Here is a 14,024-nt window from a genome sequence, read left to right on the forward strand (position 1 = left end):
CTCTGGACAGGATGGAACTGGGGCAGCCCTGGAACTCTGCCCTGCTGCTACAGGCAAGCCCAAAGCTTGACCATACAGATATATTTTAACTCGGATAGGCAACACTGTCAAGAGTCCTCTTGACCAACTGAGTCTGGACAGTCAATATATTTGCATGTGAGTGAGCAGTAGACAAAGTGATCACTCTTGCCTTTGTCATGCTGGCTCCACTCAACAGTGGTTGCATGGCCTAGGGCTTGCAGCCTAGACAGAGAGCTGTTGATTCCCAGCCATCTCACCCATGACATTGACAACTTTCTAAATCTTTCTTACATCCTCTTAAATGCTACCTTTTTGAGGCTTAGCAGTTGTCACCTACCCAGTCATTCCTTGTAAGAATACCTTGGGCTGTGCTGTTTGCAGGCAGGGACCCAGAGCTGCACAGAGGAGAGCTGGGATCCCCATCTCTGGCAGCAGCACTGGGCTTCTTGTTTCATACTCTCTTCATTTCCCAGTAAGTCTCGGTATTTATTTGGCCTTTGGTTGTCTCTGTGGATAGAGGTGTTCTTTCCATGGACCTGTCTGCTCAGAGCCCATCACCACACGACACATCACCGCAAACTGGGGCTTGTCCTCCCCTCCATATGCCCCCCTTGCACAGTGACATCAGCAGTTTGACTCACAATCTAGACAATTTATCTGCAAGAATTTGATTTGCCTTTTTATTGCCAGTCACTTTCATTAGATCCTCTTGCAATTCCTAACAGTCTGCTTCCATTTTAATACCCTGAACAACTTGGTACTGCCAACAAATGCTAACTCAAGGCTCCCTTCCCTCTCCAGGTAATTTATGAACACATCAAAGAACCCAAACTTGGCACAGATTATTACCACAGGTAAAAGACCTGTACAGCTCCTTTGATAACTTCACTCCACAGTGGAAAATGACCATTTACTTTCATTTGTCATTTTCTATAACTTAGCCAACTATTTGTGTTAATGAGGGTCCTACCTCCAGTATCCTGGTTATTTAGTTTTCAAAAAATCTTTATGAGAAGACTGTAGAAAAACCAAAGAGGCAATGTCACTAGCATCACATACTAACTGATCTCACCAAAATGCCCTGAGAGGCTTGTTAGGCAGAACTTATCTCTAAGAAGCCAGGTTGAACCTTTATCACTTGCCTGGTTTTGTCCATGTGTCCACTAAAATTATCTTGTACCACAGTCTGGGCTAATCTGCCTGGCACAAATATAAGAGTTGTCATTCCCTAGATTCCTCCACACTCTTCATCCCTTTTTCAAGTTATTACCGCTACATTTGTCTCCCTCCAATCTTTAAATGCCAATCAATGAGTGCAAATTGTTACCTGATTTTGAATAAAATTCTATGTTAGATTACATTTAATATTAATTACATTTAGAATTTCAGACCTCTGATTCTATGTTTAAGACTTTTCAGGATGGAGAGGAGACTCATACAGGTGTGGGATTTCATGAAGGACTCAGTTTTACCCAGGAGCATGAATTAATTATCAATTCACATAGTAAGCATACATATGGCTTATTTGCCTAGCCACACAAGTTGTTAGGCATCCAATTTGCATACAGCAGGACTTTGCTTGCACAGATGCTGTCAAACATGAGCTAACACATTCATTTACTGAAAAATCCATCTTGCTATATTTCATTGTTAAGTACAGAGTGCTTTATGCATAGTTTATCTTGTACTTTAGTTTTATTTATATCTCTTTTCCTCACTACTCTATTTTTTTCCCCAACAATCTGTGTTTGAAATGGTAATGTTGGTGACATATTGAAGTCTTGAAAGTAAAATTGACTCATCGCCACTGAAACCAGTGGAATATTTCACAGAGATTTCAATGATGCCAGTATTTCATCCAGATCTGCTCATTACTCCTGCTAGTAGTAAGAGTAGTAAAATACCTTCCCTTGCAACCATGCTCCAAGGATAAGTGCTGAGATCTGAAGAGCTTCCTGGGGATCAGTGAAGGAACTCTGAGCTAGAATGCTGAAAGCAATGGCAAAAACTCACACAAAGGTAACAGAACCACTACACAAATTTCAGAGACAAAAGAAAGAAGCTTTAAAACACTATGAGGTCTTTGGGCAAAAGTACAGCAAGCCCAGCAAGTACTACATGGGTGGTGGTGAACTCCACAGACTGACTAGAAAGCCAAAACCAGCACTGCTGAAATATCAGTGCTTATAGATTGGATCTTGACATAACTTTAGAGGAAGGTCCAGTTCTGATAAAGACAAGATTATGATGTGACAGATGTAGACAGAGGCCACGTCTGCATTCTCAGTAATGTCCATGGGGAAAGTGTTCTCCTGACACAAGATTCCAGCTAGAAAATATCTGAGCAACTTGTAAATCACTCTTGGTAGTATTGGAGAGTAGAAAAAAACAAACAATCAAAAAAAATTATCCTCTGCCTTTATGTACTTTCTATCAACTATTTCTGTCAATAACTGTTTCTTGTGTAGGACCAGTACAGCAAGACTTTGCTGGATATTGTGCACTGCAAATCAGTCAGGATGTGAGATGTCTGACAGAGATTTCTAGACATCTCTGACAACCCAAACCACCATTCACTCAGATAGGGTCTAGAGTGAAGTGGTGCTGAAGAAATCCAGCTCTGATGACATTCTTTCCTCCCTTCTTTAAGATATAGAAAAAAAACATTACTTTCTTTTATGCATAGAAAATGTACTTTTTCCATTTCAGTCTAGATACTTGGTCTCTTATGATTGCCTTTAGATGGAACTGATTTTCATGCTAGATTTTACTAGGAAGAGTAAGCATTTCAGAGCAGGAAGAACAAAGAAAAGGGTCCATAACTATGGCCTTCTGTAAGCTGAAGTATAGATTGGTTGCCAAAAATTAACCTGAAGGAATCAGGGCTAAATGCCCAGGTGCCAATGAGTTCTATGAGAAGTGAGGCATCTAATTAAGTTCCCCCATTAAAATAAAGACCCAAGCTTCCCAAAATAAATTTCCTTTATATGTGTCCCAGACAAGCAAATAAAGAGAAGCATGTGGGATATTGTGAAATAACTCTGGTGTTCTGTATAAGAGTGAGTTTATTTTTATTAGCTATTCTTCATGTAAGCTGTCGCCTCTCAGGCACCTCACCTCAGACATTCCTGGCAGGCATGGCTCACAGTGCTGGCTTCTGATTTATTCATGAAATCCACTTCATGACAGCAGAATTATTTTCCATGGGGAATTGTCATGTTTTTGGAGATGGGACAAAGGGTTCTGAAATTTCACCTGAGGCATCCTGCCACTGCCCAGCAGTGGCCTGCAGTCCAGTCATGTCATCCCAAAAGGAATTGCGTGCCCACTGTAACATCCAAAGTAAATTTATCTTGGATACAACTCCATAACTATCAATCAAATTCTGCTCCCGTATTTCCATGAACATGGTCAGTTAAAAATAATTTCTTACAGTTTGATTAATTCTAAGCTCTCTTTCCATGTGAATTCACAGTTAATTAAGTGGTAATGTGTCCTGCTGCAGTCTCCTTTGGGAAGAACTCAGTGCTGTGGGCTGATGGAGAAGAGGCAGCTGTGACACTAAAATCCTACCTTGTATATAACCAGTGTGAAAACAGGCCCAACACACTGAACAAGCTCAAAAATTGGACATTTCTGCGAGATGCAGACACTTACCTTTTACCCAAACAGGAAGCTGAAGGAAGATCACGACCTGAGAACATCTCCTGCTAATGCCTCTGCCTCTTCTAAGAGCTCATCCAGCTGCCACAGGGTAACCATTTCTGATCAAATCTTCTGAGGCACAGACACTTAATTTATTTGCAGAGACAGTTTGGAGTTTCAGAATGCTCAGGATCCATTTATTTTCTTCCTCCTTATATTTCTGTCACAAATGTCCTTCTTCCCAAGCTGGAGCCAGGATCTGGAGCAGAGTGCCAGCCCAGCATGGGCGTACACTCAGGGTGGAGAGAAACTTCAGAAACTTTTGATTAGCCAGGCAGCCATTTCATTTACAGACAGCAGTTGAGCATCATCCAGGAAAGTGAGTTAACTGAAACATAATTAGCTACATGTCAGCAGAGCAAGTTGAATTAGTCTGTTGGGGAATTAACAGGCACACAAATACAATAGGACTTCCAAAGAGCCTGAAGAAGTCGAGCAAAGGCACACAGCAACCAACTCACATTTCTGATTAGAGAAGAAAGAATGAATTAAGTACTAAGTTCTCCCAGACCCCACGCACCTTTCACATGCCCTTTCACAAAGGGATTTCTATGCGTGGGAACATTTCAGGCACATCTAGAACTTGTTTAATCCAAAAGTCAAACCATGTTGGCAAGTTAGCTCAAGTCACTTTGGGCAGAGGGGGGCAGTTTCTGAAGCAGTCAGTCATGCACTTGAAGTAATGCCGTGGGATTTAGGAGATCAGCCATGCAGAAAAGCCAGTGAGCTCTGCACAGCAGCTCATCAAAGGATACTCAGAACGCTCAGCAGTCAATCCTGATGCTGAAATCCAGGCTCAAGTTTCAGTTTCAAGTAAATTCAAAGTTCACGAGTGGGGATATTTTCTCACAGGTAGCAGTAAGCCTCTTTACTCTGCCTTCATGCTCCTAGGTCAATTTTTTTGCCTTGGATAATTAAACCCATTGTGAGGCTGAGGGACTGTACAATAGGGGACACCCCGGAAAATACCCCAGGAGCTCTGCATGGCTGCCAGAGCTTGTGTCTCTCCCAGCTTCCCATCTGCATTAAATTCAAAACCCTAGAGCTGCAACCCTACTTTGGGCATTTCTGCAGTCTGGGTTTTACTAACCTGGGACCCCTTTGCCTCCAAGGCTTTCAGCCATCCTTTGTCAAGGAGGTGGCAGAGGGGAGCTCCAGCTCTACAGCTCTCTCACTCAGGACTGAGCTTTATGTGTTTTCCTAGGAATTAAAACCCTTTCCAGCTTCAAAGGTAAACACTAGGATACTCTTTCTGCCAGCTCTGGTGGATACTGGAGTTGTCTTCAGGACCAGACACTTTTCTCAGACAAAAGCTCTTAATTCCAAATATATTCCAAGTGCTTCAAGAACCATGGCCTTTTAAATTCTCAAGCCCTCGCTTTCCACAAAAATATAAGCAAAGATCCAAAACTTCCCCAGAGCCCTCCCTGGCTGTAAAACTCTGACTTCACAGCCATGTGTGAATGGTCAGGTGAACTTAAGTTCCCCTCCTCGCTTTTATTCATAGAATCATGTTTGCTATCACTTCTGATAAGAAAAGAAAAATCAACTTTCCAAACATAAAGGGAAAGCAGCACTCTGTTTTTCTGACATGTTTTGCCACAGTCTCAGGTTTAAACCAGACCCGGATGGCCATGCTTGTTATTCTCCTGTGGGCAATGAGGAAGCAGTTTCTCAAGCTAGAGATGTAAACTGGAGTGATTCATTGAGCTTTACATGCCTCCTGTGCCTTTCCTAGCCAATTTAGGTAAATACAGTATCGGAAATCGGGTTCTGTATGAACAATTGTGACAATTACTGCTAAGAGCCCCATCACTTTTTACTTCATTTAATATTCTCTGTAATTACGTTAGTCATAAAGAAAGTAATTCGGTATTAATGTGGATGTGACATGCCCTTCCACGGAAACCTCAGCAATAATTAATGCTCCATTAACACCTTAAGTATCTTGTTATTATTTATTCATTTAGCATTAAAATTGATGAGGCTGTTTCAGGGAGGAAGGAGTCAAGATATATTGTATGAAATCCTTTTTTTTGTGAGTGTATGACCACACTGTTCCTACAAGAGCCACGGGACATTGGTTTAGGGACAAATGCCGGTGGGTCTGTAGCCTTATCTACACTCTGTTCCCTGCCTGCTGCTGTGCTATAAATAGCTCAAGCTCAAACAGGAGATACGCAAGACGCTTCAAGGAAACACCAGAGGAAAATCAGGAGATGATGTCTGGCAAGCCTTTTGGCAGACAGACTGAAGACCCAGGAAAATTTCATTCTGTTCCCATCTCTATCACACTTCCACATGTCTGTGTCCAAGCCATGCAGAGTGAGTCCTCACCCTGTCAGAAGGTCAGCTCAACAGAGAGCATGGGGTACCATTTGTTTTCTTGTTTCTTTGTGCCCAGAGACACAACATTATATATTTTGTTTGCAAAATATGATTTCTTTTCCCACCTTTTTTTTATCTACCAAGAAAAAAAATTGTTTTTCTGGAATCAGTAGGATCTTCTCTGTTTTCTGATTTTCCCTTTAGCTGCTGGAAAAAAATCAGCCATTGTCTGGATCCAGACTTTGTTATTGCATTTGAATTAAGCATCCCAGGCTGTCCTTCAGAGCCTAGTGGATTCCCCTTGGCAGCTGGCAAGTGTGATCTGCCCAGGGTCACAGAAAGGGAAATCTGTGGCTGCTGGCAGAGAATCTCCCACTGGAAACTGTGTTACATCTGGGATGAGGATTCAGGTCTTCCACACCCCACCTCTGAGTGTCACTAGTGGTCTCATCCCTCCTGCCCAGCTGTCTTGAGCACGAGGGCTGCTCTGCATCTGGAGCAGAGTCTCTGTGCTTCCCTGCTTCTATAATGGCTGTAACTGGTTTTCCAGCTATTACCATCATCAACAACCCTGTTAACAAGAGACAACCAGGCAAACAGCAATTCCCCTTATGGCAGAGTTTAATATCGGCTGGAGTTCCCCAGCTGTGTCTGGGCTGAATGTATCCTTCTCACACCACAACACCAAAGAGCTTTTCTTTCTTTCAAAAGCAACAGGGAGCACTGCATGACCCTCAGTCCCCAATTAAACTATCCTGCAGCTGTGACTGACTTCCAAAAGTGGATCTGTCAGAAGCATGGTTGTTGTGTTGAGATCTACCACCAAAGAAAACCCACCAGTGCCCAAAGAGACAGACTTTTGTTTGACACTCTTTCCCACACACTTTATATATATATATATATATATATATATATATTTCCGTGCATACAGGGTAGCTCTATAGTAATTAATTCTTGCCACTCACTGCAAAGTCTCAGTTATATTAGCCAGAGCCATATGTTTTTTGCACATGCTGAAATGTCATATATTTATGCTGCTTTTATAGTTTCCCTTCCTTGCAGGAACAGGATGTGCTGCCTCCTTTTTTCCCTACATTTTCTTTTTCTTCCTCCCAGTGTCATCTGCTACAGCTTCTCTAAAAGAAGCAGCTCGAGCAAAAGGCGTGCTCCTTGCACTACTGCCATAATACACTGCCCACCCTTTGGTTTTGAGGGCATTTCTAGCAGGAACTGAGGGCTCACCTCATGTATTTCCATCCAGAGTGTGCACTGCTGACACTCATCATGTGCCTGGCTGCCTGACCATGGCACATGACTTCTGTGGCATGGCAGATAGGCCAGGCAGTTCATCACTACCCACCACAGGAACTCTCCATGCTGCTTTTCCTTTTATCCTAGATATTGCACTGAGATTGCTATTTTAAAAAAAAAAACAAATACAGCAAGGTGCATACAAATTGCAAATAAAAAGTTAATGGTGGCATCCTTCAGCGCTCCATGGAGAGTAAAGGGCCATTAGCCTCTTTAAGGCAAGGAAAATCATTTTTTGTGCTCCCATTTTCCTCTTTACTGCAGCGAGTCTTCCTCAGTGCACACACATATCTGTGCCTTGGAAACCTTGCTTTGAATTATTGCTTCTCATTACAAGGAAAAGGTGTCAGCTTCAGTTTCAGCTTTCCTTGCAAAGTGTTTTGCTGCCTTTCCTCCACAAAGGATGCCCCTTGCTAATTCATCCTGCATCTTTACAACCAGAGGAGACAGCACAAGGAACCTGAGTCTGAACTCCTCACCTCTGGGTCTGACACGTTAAATTCCCTACTACACTCCTCTATCCAGGGTATAATTCTCAAAATCAGTAACTCCTTCCTCTCCATTTCCACTTCATGGGGTACATGTTTTGGCTTCTCCATCACTGCATGATTTTCTGTGGAGATGAGTGCTTTCTTTCTTGTAGCTTCCTTCCTTCGGATATAGTGGGTTGGATTTTCTCGTCAGTCATCTTCTTGTAGTAAAATCAAAGATATTTCACTAAACCACGTGGACACTGACTCTGTGGGCTGGTTCCCAATCTATGTCAGTGTAATAGAGATTAAAAGCAGTCCTGGATGGCCAGTGATCATTGACACTGATGGTCCTGCACTGTGTCATGGGAAGGTCAGGACAGTCCTTATCTTTCTGCTTTGATGTGAAGCACTGAGGATACACATGATTTACCACAGTTTGGGTCTGGGTTTGGATCTGAGTCTGAATTTTCTCTCAGAAAGTCAGGATTCAGACCTAGATGGGGTTCTGTCATAACAAATCAATTGCAAGGAGGAAGTTGTGAAATATGGAGGAACTGAGCACAAATCAAGAAGTAGAGAAGGTGGCATTCATCCGAAGGGATTTTATATTTAACACAAAGACTTTGGGTTGGTGTAAGATTGTTGAACACCTGGCTGGGAAATATTTCATTGACTGAACACTCACAATTGATTAATCCTTACAAAATTTGTTTCTCCTTTACAAAGCAACAGCAAACACAGACACTTGAGGAGTCTGCTCTCTTTGCTTATAAGCCTTACAATGGGTCTTTCAAACTGTCTGCCCCTGTTCCTGATTCAGCAAGCATTTAAGCATAAACTAGATTGATTTTTCACAAATAAAACCCCATTTTGCTCATGTTTCAATCCCCACCTCATCCCCACCCCCCAAAAAAGAAAAAAAAATAGAGAGAGAAAGAGACCCTGAGGGTTACCTAACCTACTTGCAAGCCAAGAATTAATGCTGTTGTGCCATTGATCTGATTTCCCACATCCTCTTCCTGAGGAATCAGTTCTTATGTAGAAGCTGGTGGATAATGGCTCTGAATTTCTGAGTGAAGCTGCCTACCTCTGAAAAACAGCTGCTAACAGAATTGGACTGTCAGGAAGCCAGCAGACAGATGCTTTGGGTAAGGAGCCATGACATGAAAGACGAAAGGATCACTGCTAGGGCATCTGTTACCTATCTCAGAAAAAAAAGGAGGAAAACATTACTGAACCATTTATACAGGAGCTCAGGAGCTCCTGGGGACTTTAATTACCCATACATCTGCTGGGTATGATGTTCCTCAATCCTAAACCAAAATCATTCTTTTATTCCAGATAGGACTATTCTATTGCATAATAAATAATAATAATAATAATAAAAGAGTGAAATTATTCTAGATCAGATCAGAGGGAGGAAAAAACCCTAAATATTTTAGGAAGATAGGTGGGTCTGTAACGTTGACCACAGCTTTCTTGAACTGGGTCCATAGGACAGTTTTGTGAGTGTACAATATAACAAAGGGGTTGGAGGATGAAAGTGCATATGGATGAGAGTCAACAGGCCAAGCAAGAAAAGCATTTTTTGTGTTTATGCTCTATTCACAGAATTCACAGAATGACTAGGTTGGAAGAGACCTTCAAGATCATTCGTTTTACATAACAAGCTGTCCTCAAATAGATTGCAATTTTTTTTAAATGAATTTGCTACCTGAGATGGCTTGCTAAGTAATTTGAGCAGCTAAACCAAACCCATATTCAAAATAAGCCACTGAAATGAAATGACACTCAAAGAAATGTGCAACTCAGACTGTGCATTGCTGTTCCCTGATCCAGTGAGTGTAATATGTGTAATACCAGAGAAGTGGTGTCTGAACCCATTTTAACAGATAAGCAACCTTTTTTTAAAAAATGTGCTTCCTAAAGGATTTTCTAAAATGCACTTTTTGGATCTTTTTTTTTCTCCTGCTAGTAATTAGGTTAACTGTAGTATGTTTACAGTCAAGCAACACAAATGAATTCCAAAGTTAAATCGACCTCTAAACACAGGCACAGCCTCAGTGCCTCATGGGGAAGGAGAAAGCTACAAGCTCTGCCTGGTAGGCAGCATCTTTCTAGGGGATTGCCAAGCCATGTAGTGTAGTGTGTGTCAATACAATCAGCAGTCAAACTTGCTTAACTGTTCACTCAAACATGTGCCTTCTACTACAGTACAAAGAGAAGGAGTAGCCAAATCCAAGCAGGGGTTGCTCTGTGAGGACTTCAGGAATGAAAGGTTAAAAAACCTGCATGGGGAAAAGAGAGACACTTTGGGGTGAAACAGAAGTGCAAATTGAGCTAAGAGATACTAACCTCAAACTGGGCTTTAATGGCAAAGTAACTGTGTGCTAAATTTGTTCAGAGAAGCAACTGGAGATATCAGGTACCCTGTAGAGACAAAAAAGAGTTAAGGAAAATAAGATCAGGCTTTACAGATACTGTGAAAACCAAGGTACCTAGAAGAAACAGTGAAGAAGGAAATTTCAGGAGAATAAAATGTGAATGAAGCACCAAGCTGCTTCTTTAAAGGGCCAGGAAGCACAAGTGCAGAGACTTTGTCAAACCTGTGCCTGAGTATGCTCTTTCAAATATGTTGAATCCTCTTTTTAACCCATCCCAAAGACTATGTGCTTTTTACTTGTACTTCTGGCCCATGAGACTCCTTGGTGAGACCTTCACTCCATGGAGGATTTGGCAAATACTTAACCTTACTGAGATGAGCAGAGCTGAGCAAGTCAAGGATGGAGAATTAGGCATGTAACAATGCTTAACTTCCCTACAATGAGTACAGAGCAATTATTTCTGTTAATTAGACCCCCCCTCCGTGCATAATCAATCCTTGCTTGCACTGGAGGCACTGAAGGGCAGGAGCTGACAGACATCGTCAGGTGAGTGTGCCTGGGTAGCTGCCTTGCAGGCCCTGGTGCAAATCACTTGTGACTATGTCACTGAAGCCCCTCAGAAATAAAAGGTACCAGCACATGGCCAAGTGCTGTGCTTCAGACAAACCTCATATCCAACCTCACAGGAGTGTTCAAGACACTAGTAAAAGTCTGCACCTGAACAAAGTGCTCTTCTAACAGAGTGGGGAAGGCTGTGTTAGCACCTCTGGGCATATCTGGTATACCCCTCCTGGAGAAAAACACTGCAGTGGGTGGTCTTGGGCATGGCTTTCCTTGGGCCTGACTTGCATGAAGCTTTTATATTTATTTGTAATGTTCTTTACGTATTTATTCAAAAGTCTAATGACATTTAAATGAAAAATCTCATGCTGATTAAAAGCAGGTAGGGGAATAGCTGGGAAAATGAAATGCACCATACATAATCAGATCCAGATGACATGCAGCCCAGGGTTTTGAGGGAATGAAGCTAATGAATATAGTGAACCTCTGGTAATTAGATTTGAACAGCCATGGCAAGGGAGAGGAGGGGGAGAAATGCAAACATGGTATAGATCTTAAAAGGGGGAATAAACAAGAAGAAGAAAGAGTTATCCTAACATAGGCTTATAAAAAGCCCACATCACTGAGAATAACCCCCAGAGGGGAGGACTGCAAAGTGTTTCTTTAGCTTTCCCTTTCAAACTTTCTATCATCTTTCCACTCCCCACTTCCACAGTTGTGCTCTTTTTTTGTTTCCTCTCCTTCCCTTCCTTGCATCCTACCTTCTGATTTTGCCCACATCCCCCATATTACTCCCTAGGAGATCTTTAGGGCTTTTCAGGATGAAGAGCCCTTCCCAGACCATTCTTGATTCCCTTCCAAGGTACAGCCTCTTCTCATCCTGCTCTATGTAGTTGCCTAAACAGTAGAGCTCCATACTGTTCCTTTCCTTCTCAACAGCACTAAGTTAAACTTTTAATTCAGACTAAGTACTTAAAGATGTGCATTTCTTTAACATGTGCTAAAATCAATGGAATAACTGGGGTGTTAAGAACCACAGGGGGTTTTGCCTGCCCAGAACAGAAGCTCAAGCATTAATTCCTTTTCATTCCCAAACTGACTTTGTCCCTAATGCTGCTGTTGTGTTGAGGCCCGTGTCCTCACCTGCACACAAACCCAGGCTCCTCTCACACCTACTCTGGCAGACACACCTCATATCCAGTCTGACCTGCCTCCTTCACACTCCCCTGAGCTGCAGAGGGGCAGCCTGGCTTTGTCTCATGCCCCTGCCCAGCACATGGGGTTGGCAGTGCTGGCTGCCCCAGGGCTGGTGGGCTGAGGGCATTTGGGGCTCCTGGCTGGTCTCCACCCCGAGCTGATTGAGTAAAGGGATTTTGTGCAGCCCAGTGCCTGAGTGCATTGACAATAGCCCCCTTCAAGGTGCCACACACCCGAGGTTAGGAGCCACGACCGGGCAGTGTGACCAAGTGAACCCACTCCGCTGTGTCCTGGGGCACCCACGCAGGGGGAAAAGGGAACAAACGAGTTACAGTCTGCTGAGGGATTTGGGTTTGGGAGGTTGATGTGCTGCACACCAAGCCTCACTGAGCAGGTCTTTGGATGAATTTCTCACATTACTTTAGAATTAGAGCAGAAGCCTACCAAAATCCTGCTTCTTGCTACTCCCAGGCAACCGCCTGAACATTGCAGCATTCTGTCTGGGAAGGTATTGAAGGAATAAGAAGACACTTTTCTTTTTTTTTTTTTTTTTTTTTTTTTTTTTTTTTTTTTCCTGGGTGTGGATAATGAATTCCTTTCAATTAGTCCAAGAATCAACATCACTATTTGAATTGTAGATTTTTACATTGAGTGCAAAGTCTTTAATGCCTTTGCAATGGAGTTTATATATAGAGTGTTAACAGAGTTGTCTGTTAAGCAACAATTCCACTGGAGAAGGAGAAAGCGAGTCTGGATGGTGATAAAAAGCAGTACTTCTTTTTTCTCTTGATGTCTTCACTAAAGAGTGAAAGGGTCTCCTGGGATCTGTTATTTGGATTATAATCTGAATTACTTTCTGTGAGAGTACTGACTTTGTGGACTAGAAAGATCAGACCAGCACTAAAAATATAAATTTCCTTTGGGACACTTAACACAACTCCTTTTTCTCCCCAAAGCTAGAAAAATCCTTTAAAGTTATTTTAGTAACACTAGGAACCTAGAGCAGACTTTGCAGAGATTTTGAAGATGAGGACAATCCCTCCTTGCAGCACAGTTCATTACTGATGGGTCAAAATCAAAAATTATTTGCTGGTTCAGGAATATATCCCTCTCTGTGAGGTGTTGATTGAGGCTATAGGCTTCTCATTTGTATATTGCACACTGCAACTCAGTTAGTTGGGTTTGAGGCAATCAGATGCTAAAAGGCAATTTGGAGAAAATTGCATATAACTTCAGATGTCATTCAAAAACGATGGGGTAGTGGCATCTGTTTCTCATAATCTTTGAAACATTACATATGTTTCAGAATGATACTGTTTCTTTAGAAGTAAACCATATCATTTCTTGATTTTTTAAAAATTAAACACGGTACCTTTAATTTAGGACATTGTTATTCTAAAAAAGACAATGCTAACCTTTTTCGACCTTTCTCTGCAGTGTAAGTTTTTGTTGGCAAGGTCATGTTTGGTCATTTTGTCTGATCCAGGAGTGTATTTCATAAATTACCTTATAATTTTAAGCGCTGACTAGACCTTTGTGTTCTAGATAACGTCACAGAAACAATTCATCCAAGGCATTTGACAAAGAAAGGGAAAATTGCCCACTTTTCCCATCAAGCATAATTACCATTCACCACATCTAAATGAAGCGCTTGTTGCATCTTTACTGGAGAACCAAAAGCCACTGTGAAGGTTTATTTCTCCATTAACTGAAAACTGATGCAGTGAAGACAGGACAAATGGGCTTTCTAATTAACCCTCTTAGTGCTCTGACAGAAAACTGATAGGTCTGAAATTTCTGCTGTGGTGGAATCTTCTCCCTTTTTTATGAATGACAGAAAGCCACGAGGCAAGCCTCTCGCCCCTCTCGCTGTAGCACAGGGTCTGGCAGTGGGCTGGAACGATGACACAAGGGCAGCAGAACAGGCAAACCTAGAGCACGGCTCTGCAAGTTTATTCAATTAGGTACTAAGTGTTTGGAACAAGGTTTCGTCTGCCAACAGCTGTATACAATCATTTGTGGTTTTGAGGCCAGGGTAATTGGC

Source organism: Catharus ustulatus, chromosome 3, assembly GCF_009819885.2.
Source record: "Catharus ustulatus isolate bCatUst1 chromosome 3, bCatUst1.pri.v2, whole genome shotgun sequence".
NCBI classification, from domain to species: domain Eukaryota; kingdom Metazoa; phylum Chordata; class Aves; order Passeriformes; family Turdidae; genus Catharus; species Catharus ustulatus.